The sequence below is a fragment of the Molossus molossus genome, unplaced genomic scaffold, assembly GCF_014108415.1.
Source record: "Molossus molossus isolate mMolMol1 unplaced genomic scaffold, mMolMol1.p scaffold_m16_p_21, whole genome shotgun sequence".
Lineage (NCBI taxonomy): Eukaryota > Metazoa > Chordata > Mammalia > Chiroptera > Molossidae > Molossus > Molossus molossus.
Window position 1 is genome coordinate 31,198,345 of NW_023425357.1, and position 12,489 is coordinate 31,210,833.

General features: G+C 46.1%; 2 pseudogenes; both read left to right on the forward strand.

Annotated features, from left to right (window-relative positions):
• Positions 1 to 1,406: 1,406 nt before the first annotated feature.
• On the forward strand, positions 1,407 to 1,551 carry LOC118639689 (annotated as a pseudogene).
• A 2,200-nt stretch (positions 1,552 to 3,751) lies between these two features.
• LOC118639572 lies at positions 3,752 to 6,150 on the forward strand (annotated as a pseudogene).
• The last annotated feature ends 6,339 nt before the right edge of the window (positions 6,151 to 12,489 follow it).

Here is a 12,489-nt window from a genome sequence, read left to right on the forward strand (position 1 = left end):
GGCTGCCACCTGCACGACCCAACCAGGGCCAGGGACAAACTGCAACCGAGGTATGTGCCCCTAGCGGGAACTGAACCCGGGTCTCTGGACTGCAGGCTGACACTTAACCGCTGAACCAAACCGGCCAAGGCCTGAAAAACATTATTAATTACCTTTAGAGGATGCTAGAGAACAGCTCATTTGATAGGACAGAATCAAACTTTCTATTTTTAAATAGGTTTTTATTGTGTTTTTTTTTTTTTTTTTTTTAGAGAGTAAGGGAGAGAGAGATAGAAACATTGATGTGAAAGAGAAACATGGATCGGCTGCCTCCTGCACGCCCCCTACTGGGGATGGAGTCCATAACCCAGGCATGTGCCCTGACTGGGAATGGAACCGGGACCTCTCTGTCCATGAGATGATGCTTGATCCACTGAGCCACACCAGCCAGGCAAGAACAATCAAACGTTTATCCTGCTTTTTCTACACAGACCAAACTTTGAGATAAGAAAATAGATGAGGAAGATAAGTTCTACTTTATAGAAGAATCATAGTAACATGTGTGAAAGGAAAGAGAGAGTTAGAAAGTCACCACCTAATAAGATACTGGATCAAGGCTATAATCATTTGTGTCTGATGAAAGGAAAAGGTTGATGAAAAACTTTATGACGGATGGGTCAGAAAGAATACGATGTTAGCTCATAAAAGTGGGACAAGCAGATGTTCTGTGCCTCCTGGTGCAACGTGATACCTCCTAGGAAAATAATACCTGAACCCAATGAAGTTTCTCAATCTGAGTATTAAAAACACAGAGATAAATATGCTAAATGACATGCCAATGATGTAATTCACCAAATCCAGAATGTGGGGAGTCTATGGACAAGTGACCCAGTTTCTTCGACAACAACAAAAAGGAAAAGTAAATGATCATATATTAAGTTTTGTTAAAGAATTCTAAACACTACAAAGCTTCAGAAATCAAGACAGTGTGGTATTAGCATAAGGTGGACCTATAAATCAATGGGATGGAATGGAGAGTCCAGAAATAAATTCATACTTGTTTATGCCTCTGTGGCGAACTGATTTTTGGTGGGGGTGCCAAGGGCATTCAATGGGGGGAAAAAGTATTTCCAAAAAGTGGTGCTGGGACAACTGGATGTCCACAGGCAAAGAATGAAGTTAGGCTCTTACCCCATAATCAGAAATTAATTCCAAAGGGATCAAAGACCTAAATATAAGAGCTAAAACTATGAGACTCTTAGAATAAAAAACATGTAAACCTTTGTGACCTTGGATTGAACAAGGATTTCTTAGCTATGTCGCCAAACGCACAAGCAACCAAAAGAGAAGAAAAAAAGATAAATTGGACTTCATCAAAGTTAAAAACTTTTGTACATCAAGGGACACTATCAAGAAAGTGAAAAGAGATACTTACCTGGCAGGGGAGATACCACGATCATGAAGGTGGTTTCCCAGGGTGAGGCTGACCCACTGCACTCCGATGTGCTGACCCCTGAGATCTCCCCACAGGTGGGAAACCCAACTTTACAATTTGTGGTAGTGGGGGAAACGAATAAAGAAATTTAAAAAAAAGAAGGTGAAAAGACCATTGGACAGTTTCAGCACAACCCCGGCTCAGCTGGGAAAGACAGGCAAAGAGTTTGAATTCTCACAGTTGCCCCTCAAAGTGGAGTTCCTGGAGTGGGGTGCCAAGGGTGAAAGAGGAGACGCTGGCTCTGCCGACAGCCACGACTTGGAGAAATGGCTGACCTGAAAATCACCTGGGGGGCCAAGCCAAACCATACACCGTGAATGTGTACAGTGATGAACAGTTTCGGAAAAGGGTGTAGTTAGAAAAATTTCCTTGTTCTGGAAACAAATTATTGTTGTATCCAGCTTGGGATTTTTTTAAAGTTCAGTTCCCTTTATTGCTTTCAAGCTTGTCACTTTTATTTGACTTGTGTGCCTGCCCTTTGCTCAGGTGTATGTGACGTCCCTTTAGTGTATGCTTGATGCGGGTTGGGGTCTTTGTGACTCCATATAGAGAAGATCATGAGAACATGGTTATCATCTGAGAAGTTTTCTTAGAAACAAATTTGTCTGTGTATGGAACCAGTTAATTTCCAGTTACCCTTGAAGGTTCATGGACAGTATGTCATCTAGTCCTTTATGAACTCTCAGATTTGTAGATACAATTAAAATATGGTCTCCAGACATGTGGAGACAGGTATGAAGAAGCAAGGCTGTGTTGACAGTGCGTCTGTTCTTCGTCAGCTCAGTGACTGGTCTACGCTCCACCCTCATAGCACTAAGTTTCAAAAACATGTCATGAACTCTTGAATGAATCATTCCCAGATGATAGACCTGTAAGTGCTGATCCCCAAATGCCAAGGGTCTAGTGTGCTCTAATGGTTTCCCCTACCTGGGGAGTGTACGGAGATCTAGAAGCTGTTTTGTTTTTCTGGGTGGCTGAGGGCTCCTGAGCTGCCTTCAGGTGCTGTTGGATCAGCTCCTGCTCTTAGCTAGAATGCTGTGGAGCAAATGAAAAATGAAAAAAGTTCTCGGGGTGGGGGTGGGGGAGAAAGCGAAAAGACAACCCACAAAAATGGGAGAAAATATTTACAAATCATATATCCGAAAAGAGTCTAGTACCCAGAATTTACAAAGAACTCTTACAACTCAAAAGTAAAAAGATAAACCAATTTAAAAATGAGCAAAGGATGTGAATAGATATTTCTCCAAAGAAGATACACAAATGGCTTATAAGCATGTGAAAAGATGCTTAACATCCATAATTATCAGGAAAAAGAAGATGGAGACCACAGTGAGACACCATTCACACCCACTAGGATGGGAACAATACAAAAGATAAGAACAAATGTTGGTGAGGGTGTGGAGAAATCAGAACCCTCATGCGCTGCTGATGAGAATGGTATAGCTGCTTTGGAAGACAGACTGGCAGTTCCTCAAAAAGTTGAACAGAGAGTAACCATATGACCCAGCAACCTCATTCCCAGGGATATACCAGCAGAATTAAAAACATATGTCCACACAAACACTGGCCCACAAATGTTGATAGCAATATTATTCATAATAGCCAAAACATGAAAACAGCCTGAATGTCCATCAACTGATGAATGGATAGAGAAAATGTGGTATATCCATACATTGGAATATTATTTGACAATAAAAAGGAATGGAGCCCTGGCCAGTTTGGCTCAGCGGTTAGAGCATTGGCCCGCGGACTAGAGAGTCCCGGGTTAGGTTCCTACTAAGGGCACGAACCTTGATTGCAGCTTGTCCCCGACCCTGGTTGGGGTTGTGTGGGTGGCAACCAGTCAATGTGTCTCTCACATTGATGTTTCTCTCTCTCTCTTCCTCCCTCTCTCCCTCCCGCTCTATCTTTTTTTTTTTTTAATCCTTATCCGAGGACATTTTTCCATTTTTTGTACAGACAGAGTGGGAGGGAGAGAGAGGAAGAGAGAGAGAGGGAAACATCGATGTGAAAGGGACACATCGAGTGGCTGCCACCCGCACGACCAACCAGGGCCGGGGACAAACTGCAACCGAGGTACATGCCCTTAGCGGGAACCGAACCCGGGCCTCTCCGGACCGCAGGCGGACGCTCCAACCGCTGAGCCAAACCGGCCAGGGCCCTCCCGCTCTATCTTGAAGATAAATGCAAAAATATCCTCAGGTGAGGATAAAAAAAAAAATTAAAAAAAAAAAAAAGGAATGATGTACAGGTCCTGGTGGTAAGATGGCTGTAGCCATGGGGTGCAGTGTGGTAATGGTGGTTTCTGGGTCAGAGCTGTGGACGATAAAGAAGCAGAGGGAAGCAGAGTCTTTCAAGAGACAAGGAAATACATACATACTATGCCAAGAAAGATGACAATGAAGATTATAACTATTATATAGGAACCATAGACTTGTGTCCTAAAAATGCTAGCTGTTGTGGGAATTGAGCAGCCACCTGGATGACGCGCAGAAGGTTCCGGGAAGCTCTTGGAGATGCAGAGCAGTCAGTGAGGTCAGATGACAGTTTCGTTGAGGAAATCTACAAGAGGGCACTTGCCACCTGTGTCTGGGGAGTGGCACTGGCAGCATGTCATAGTTTCCAGAGAGCCCTACAACTGGATCATTAAAACGCTCAGCACAACAGGAGTTCGAGAATGTTAATGAGGTTGTAAAATATGAGAAAATAGTAGAAATGGATTCTGAGAAGTGGGATATTTAAAAGGTTGCTTTTTGTATGGACCTGTGCCCTAGAATTTGCCCCTTACTGATTGCTTCAAAACCCTCAAAGCAGAACATTTAGTGATGCTGGGTCATTTTCTAGAAGCACAGTTTGTGACCGGTGACATTTTACAAAAGGATTCCACCAACATGGACACTCTGTATGTCTGTGATCTTCGCCTTTATTATGAAGATTGTATTGAGAAGGCGGCTCCATTTTTTGTACAGGCTCCCAGGATGGCTCCTGACCATGAGCAGGCTCCTGTTGCTTGCAAAAATTCCAAAGCACTTAAAACAAAGAAAGAAAGTTGGGAATAAAGCATTTAAAGAAGGAAATTGTGCCCTGGTCGGCTTGGTTCAGTGGTTAGAGTGTCGGCTCTTGGACTGAAGGGTTGTGGGTTTGATTCAAGGTCAAGGGCATGTGCCTGGGTTGCAGGTTTGATTCCTGGTCCCGGTTGAGGTTGTGTAGGAGGCAACCAGTCAATGTATCTCTCTCACATTGATGTGTTTTTTTTCTCTCTCTCTTCCCCCTCCCTCCCACTCTATAAAAAAAAAAAAAAAAATTTAATGGAAAAATATTCTCAGGTGAGGATTAACAAAAAAAAAAAAAGGAAGAAGAAGAAGAAAATTACGAGCTAGCATTGCATAGGAACTGTCCACAGACGTCCTGGGGATAGACCCGAACAATATAAAAACAAATGCTAACTGCTGCAGTTGGGTGTGGCTAATTCCAAGCTCAGGAAACTGGACGCCGCCACGGGAGACCTCGCCAACGCGGGGAGTCGCGGCAGTGAGTGTGTGGAAGCCTCTGGGAAGAGCTCAGCGGTACGTGGACACTGAGGTACTCCATCAGGGGTCTGAAGAAGCAGGGAGAGCTATGAAAAGTGTATCAGGTGGAGAAAACACAAGAACAGGAGCAACCAAAAGATGCACAGCTGGAACTGGAGAAGGGTAAGAGGAAAGAGTACTAGACCTGGCCAGGTAGCTCAGTTGGTTGGAGGGTTGTGAGTTTGATCCCCAATCAGGGCACATACAAGAAGCAACCAGTGAATGCATAAATAAGTGGAACAACAAATCGATGTTTTTTTTTCCTGTCTCTCTCAAATCAATAAATAAAAATTAAAAAAAAAGAAGAGGAGCCTGGCTGGTGTGGCTTAGTGGTTGAGCGTCGACTCCAGTTCGATTCCCGGTCAGGGCACATGCCCAGGTTGTGGGCCCAATCCTCAGTGGGGGCATGCAGGAGGCAGCCAATTGATGTTCTCTCTCAATGAAGTTTCTATCTCTCTCTTCCTTCCTCTCTCTCTAAAAATCAATCAATAAATAAACAGCCCTGGCCGGTTGCTCAGTGGTTAGAGCGTCAGCCTGCGGACTGGAGAGTCCCGGGCTCGGTTCCTGCTAAGGGTACGTGCCTCAGTTGCAGTTTGTCTCTGGCCCTGGATGGGGTCGTGTGGGTGGCAGCCAGTCGATGTGTGTCTCTCTCACATCGATGTTTCTCTCTCTTTCTTCCTCCCTCTCTCCCTCCTGCTCTATCTGAAGATACATGCAAAATCCTCAGGTGAGGATTAAAAAAAAAAAAAAAGGAAAAAAAGAAAGAAAGATTACTACAAGATTCTGGGAGTGGACATGAAAGCCTCTGAGGACGAGATCCAGAAACCGTATCAGAAAGGACGTGGACACACCGTCTGGATGGGCACAGAGCAGCCAGTGTGAAGCTCAGAGAGAGGAGGAGAAAAAGTTCAAGGAAGTCAAAGAAATTTTACCATCCTCTCTGATCCCAAGAAAGAGACTCCATGACAGTGGACAGAACCTGGGTGAGAAGGGCACGGATATGGGTGACTTTGATCAAATATCCTCAACGCTTTCCTTGCTGGTCCTGGCAGCTTCAGCTTTGAAGCATCTGGTCCTGGGAATTTCTTTGTTCAGTTTGGCTCATGAAAGGGAACCATCCAGAAGCCAGGAAATGCAGACTTGCTCAGCTGGACCTTGAATGTGGATACAGTTCACCTCCTCCTGCCGTGGTGTCTCCGTGCACTTAGAGCAGCTTTGTTTCTCAGCTGGAGACTCTGGGTCTGTGTGAGCCGGCAGGGTCGGTTTGTTTCTCGTGTGGACTCTCCTCTTGGGTTGCAGACAGCCGCCTTCTCTCTGATCACATGACCTCTTTGTGGGCTCAGGGGGACACAAGTCTCTGGTGTCTCTTCTTATAAGGCACTAATCTCATCATGAGGGCCCCACTCTCATGACCTCATCTAACACTAATTACCTCCCAAAGGTCCCATTTGCCAAATACTATCACATTGGGAGTTAGGGGGTTGACATGTGAATCTGGGGTGTGGGGAGACACAAGCATTCCATTTATGATGTGCTACAAGAATAAACCCTGAAAACATGATGCTAAATGAAAGAAGTCAGTCATAAAGGATCACAAATCATATGACTGCATTTATAGGAAATGTCCAAAAGAGACAAGTCCATAGAGATAGAAGGCAAATTAGTGGTTGCCAGGGACCAGGGGAAGAGGAAATAAACAGTGAATGCTAATGAATACAGAGTTTATTTTTGGGGTGATGGAACTATTCTGGAATTAGATTGTGGTGATTGTTGCACAACTTTGTAAATATACTAAAAAAAAAACCCCACTAAAGTGCATACTTTGAAATGGTAAATTTTATGGCATTTATTATATCTTAATTATTATTTTTTTTAAAGTCAAGGGCACTACATGGGCCACCCTGTTGGGCTCTTGATTCTGTCATCATGAGACATGCCCAAACCTGCAGAGATTTTTTTTAGGTTTATTTGAGCTAAACTGGCAGTAATTGCAGGAAGCAAAATCTCAACAGATTGAGAAAAGGCTCCGGAAAATGGCAGTTTTGCAGCTTATTTTATACATTAGAGTAAAAGGAGGAGATGTAAGGGGCTTACGTGAAATCCAAGGGTGGTAGATGAAGGGGGCAGGAGAAAGTAAAGCAGGGGAATCTCCGATCCAAATCTTTTTTGGATAAAAAAGCAAAATAGAGAAACACATACTTCTTTTACATAGGTGGATACAAGATGGTTAATAGTGAACAGTTACAGAGCATGGAGATGGTATTCAGGAACAAGATAACAATGAAGGCTTCTGTGGCCTGGTGCTCTGGAAAGGAAATTACTGTGACATTTCAAAAGTATGTTATCTTAGCCCAGTTGGTGGGGCTCAGTGGATTGAATGTCCATGGACTGAGAGGTCCCAGGTCAATTCCTGGTCAGGGCACATGCCTGGGTTTCGGGCTCGATCCCCAGGAGGGGTTGTTCAGGGGGCAGCTGATTGATGTTTCTCTATCATATTGATGTTTTATCTCTCTCTCGCTTCCCCTCTCTCAAAAATATCAATAAAAACACATTAAAAAAATTTAAGTATATTATCTTGGTTGCAAAAAGACAATAGACAGGTTCACTGAAGGCAAAGACTGACCTTTGTCAAGGAAGCTACAGGACATGATGACCCTTACAACCTGCTTTTAGTTAGAAATTTTTATGTTCAGATCATCCTATGTGATTACTTTCAGCCTCTGAGTTTGTAAGACCGACACGCAGGCCTCCCCTGAGCTTGTCAGGTTTAGTTTATGGCCCCTTTTTAGTCCACAATTAAAACAAAGCAACTTAGCCCTGGCTAGTTTGGCTCAGTGGTTAGAGCGTTGAACTGCGGTCCAGAGAGACCCGGGTTCGGTTCCCGCTAAGGGCGCGTACCTTGGTTGCAGTTTGTCCCCAGCCCTGGTTGGGTTGTGTGGGTGGCAACCACTCAATTGTGTCCCTTTCGATCTCTCCCTCCCACTCTATCTGAACAAAAAATGGAAAAATGTCCTCGGGTGAGGGTAAAAAAACAAAACAAAGCAACTTAAAGGACATTTTAAAAACAACCAGGGAGGGGCATGAAGGAGGCCACCTATTGACATTCTCTCTCATTGATGTTTCTATCTCTCTCTCCCTCTCCTTCCTCTCATTCTAAAATCAATAAAGAAAAAAAAATAAAACAACCAGGAAAAATTGAACATGGATTCTGTATTAGAAGACATAAGGAGTTATTGATTTGAGAATGTGCAATAATAGCAGTGTGATCATATATATATATTTATCCTCATCTGAGGACATTTTTCATTTTTTTTTGTTCAGATAGAGCGGGAGGGAGAGAGAGAAACATCGACGTGAAAGGGACACATCGAGTGGCTGCCACCCGCACGACCCAACCAGGGCCGGGAACAAACTGCAACCGAGGCACGTGCCTTTAGCGGGAACCGAACCCGGGTCTCTCTGGACCGAAGGCCGACGCTCTAACTGCTGGGACAAACTGGCCAGGGCTATATATTTTTAAAAACCTTACATACTGGTAAAATGGCATGTCTGACATTTGCTTTAAAATACTCTAGAGAAAAAATTGGGGGATGAGTGAAACAGGAATGACAGGATTGATTTTTTTAAAAATTGATTTTAGGGAAAGAAAGGCAGGGAGAGAGAGGGAGAAAGGAAGGAGGGGGGAGAGAGAAAAACATCGATTTGTTTGTCCACTTATTTATGCATTCATTGGTTGGTTCTTGAATGTGCCCTGACCAGAACTGAGTCCACAACTTTGATGTATCGGGATGACACTGTAACCAACTGAGCTATCTGGCCAAGGCTGATCATTTTTTAACCTGAGTAATGGCCATCTGGAGCTCCATTACACTAATCTAGCTTGTTTGGGTTTAACAATTTCTATAATAAAAAGTTTTAAAAAATAAGTAAAGTATGGGAGAGGAAAAAGAATGGTCACGATTAGTACTGAATTCCAGAAAGTTCCTCTTCCAACAGAAGGTTCTGAGCTGGGGCCTAGGGCGACGATAACACACCTTTGTCCCGGAAGACCTCTTGGCTTGGAACTGAGCTTCATTCTGAGGAGACGAGTCACCTGGACCTCACCCAGAGAGACGTGGGTTAGAGTCCATCTGGCTCCTCACAGAGCGTTTGCAGAGATGAGGCATTTCCACGTGTGCCGACTAGCTTTTGTGTGTAACAAACTACCCCCAAGTTCCATGCAAGCATTGAATGTTTCTCACAATTCTGGATTGTCTCGCCGGGGCCAGATGTTCTAGGCTGGTCTCACCCAAATGCTTGGGACCCCAGCAGCACCTCTAGGAGGCTAGCCAGGAATTGTTTACGAGACGCAGAGAGGACAAGCCCCAAGGCACAACACATCCCTAGGTTAGAGCAAGTCACATGGCCGAGCCCAGGTTCAAGGGATGGAGAAACAGAGACTCCTTTGCAGATTGGACTTGTACTGCATGGGAGTCATGGGTGTTAGCCAGCCTACCTCTTTGATGAGACTGCCTTCACAGAGATGGCCAAGGGGGCGTCCTGGTCTAGAATCTTCTTTCCACTGAGGTGGTGGGTGAAATGTTACTCAGAAATCTGGATCCTGGGCTGATGAATTAACCAGAATAATTCATTCCTGTTTATGCTTTTGTTTGTCTCCCTTTTTCTATGGCCTAAGTTCAGTTCTATTCTCTCACCTCCTCCTGAATAGAAGAACATCTGTGACTCAATCTTGGTGGCTGCCTATTGTCCCTCCTCACATTCTCAAAGGACAGAGTGGCTTGATTCACTGGAGGAGAATGAAGTTGGGTGGGCAGCCTGGGCCAGCTCCCTCCCCCGCAAGCCCCTGTTTCCTTATCTCTAGGATGTGGGGGTTGCATAGAATGTCTTTGAGGCCCTTTTGGCCCAGCCCAGCTTATAGGCAAGTGGTCAGGCTAGAGCGGGTGGTTTGATGCTGTGTCCCCTGGGCCTCAGGTCGGGCCTGGATGCTTTGGGGCGAAGAATGCTTTGTGTGGGTGTAATAATAGATTGGTTGCAAAAGTAGCCCCAATTCTTCACATGCACACCCCATCCATGCCTTTTGCAATGATGTTTTGCAGCTCCTTCCATCAAGAAATGGAATCTATCCCCTCTCCCCTGCCAATCTGCTTTGGGGGACAGAATGTGGTAGAAGCGACAGTGTGATGGTCGTTTGCCTCAGCCATAAGGCCACTGACTCATTTGCTCCCTTTCTTAGAATTCTGCCTCTGCCAAAAGAACAAACCCAGGCTAGCCTGCTGGAGGGGAGTCATCCCAGCTGAATCACCCTAGGCCAGCCCGCACTCTGCCAACCCACCAGCATGAGCAAGTCAGGCTAGATCAGCCCAGCCCAGGCTCGGTTGACTGAGTCCCAGCCAACCTATAGATTTGTGAAAAATAAGAAGCGGTTGCTGTTTTAACCACTATAGATGGGGGTGGTTTGTTACACAGCTGATAGAATGTGTGTGTCCTGAACAACACCTGCAGGCTGGGCTGGTTCTCAAGCAGGTGGCTTTGGGAAGGAGGGAGCAGGCCCTTGCTGCCCGACCAGACGAACATGGCAATGCAGTTCCTGCATCAAAATGCCTTTTAAAAAAGTTTGGTCTTATCGAAGTCATACCTGCACCTGAATTAAAGAATCAAATTGTCCCACAGGATATGCTGGAATAAACAATAGCGGGTTTCTGTCTGCGCCCTCCTCCCATTCCTGCTCCCAGATACAGGACTCTCAACTTTTTAGAAAAGCAAAATGTATATTTGATCCTTCTAACTCGTGTGCTCATGTTGCTACTTCTTCCTCTGAGGCATGGTCTGTGGGCGCCCCCTCGGAAGGTTTAGCTCCTCATCACCTGCTTCCCTCCGCACCTGCTCCCTCAGCAGCTCCTTGACTTCCCTTCAGTCTGATTCTGTTACATTATTCACTTTTTACTTGTTACTGTGACTTTGAAGATGCTACTCACAAATGACTTACACAGAATAATAGTCCAGCGTTTACTTTCTTACACAACTTCTCCCTGCACTGGCTTCCTCAGGACTGCTCCAAGCCCCAGGGGTGGAGAGGGGCTGGTGGGAGCAACTCGTTCTCACCTTCTTCCCTCCCTCCTGGGCTCTCCCAGTACCCACAAGGCCACTGCTTTCGGCAGATGACTCAGGCCTGGAGGGCCTGTTTGAGAGCCTCTGTGTGCAGTTTGCTTTCCCCTGCCCTTTTGCCCTGATCTGGCTCCTGTGTCATTGGGTAACTCCCTCTTTGTGTCCTCCGTGGCTCTCGCACATCCCCCCACAGATGGAGCTCAGGTTCAGGACTATGTGGAGTGGCATGAAGGCGACCATGAGGCTGTTTCTCCCTTTCTTAGCTTCTCCATCAGGTCTGGCCCAGGATGTGTGGACCACGGTGGTGTTCAGCACTGGGGCCTTTCTGGGAGGTTTCTGAGCGAGGAAGCTGCCAAGAGAGTGTTGTGGAGTGTGGATGGTGCACGAGCCCGATAGAATGTGTGCATGTGGTTCTGTGGAGTGTGGATGGTGCATGAAGCCCGATAGAATGTGGTTCTGTGGAGTGTGGATGGTGCATGAAGCCTGCTATGTGCATGTACTCGGTGAGGTCTGGGCTGAGGGATACTCCAACCAGTGGGAGCAGGACAGGGCGGGAGACCAGTGCTTGGGCCCCGTGGTCAGCACGCAGAGCCCTGATGTGCTGAAGAGCTGTGGAGCACCTTCGAGCTGAGGATTGGCCTGAGGAAATGGAACTTCAGCCCCACCAGAACCTATGTTCAGAGGCTGTGGCGTTTCAGTCATAATCATTAAAAGCTGGAAACAGTCCAGCTGGTGTGGCTTGCCGGTTCAATTCCCGGTCAGAACACATGCCCAGGTTGTGGGCCCAATCCCCAGTGGGGGGCACGCTGGAGGCGGCCAGTCGATGTTCTCTCTCATTGATGTTTCTATCTCTCTCCCTCTCACTTCCTCTCTCTCTAAAATATATAAAGAGAAAAAACAAAACAAAACTGGAAACAGCCCTGGTAGTGTTGTTCAAAGGTTGGAATGTTGGCCCAAGCACTGAAGGGTCTCGGGTTCCATTCCTGGTCAAGGGCACATACCTGGGTTGCAAGTTTGATCCCTGACCCTGGTTGGGGATTGCATGAGAAGCATCCAACCAATGTGTCTCTCTGACATCAGTGTTTCTCTCTCTCTCTCAATTGGCGGGTGGACAAACAGACAGTGATTTGGGTATACAACGGAATACCTCTCAGCCAGAAAAAGGAACACGCCACTAACACATGCAGTGCCCTGGCTGTACCCAGATGCAGCGGCCGGGTGAGAGGGCTGGGGCGGAGGGTGCCCACTGCACTCAGGGTTACCTGGCTGCTTGGAAAAGGTGCAGGTGCGGGGCAGAGGCCGAGGTGGGAGGAGGGTGGACTACATGATGGCCACCGGGAA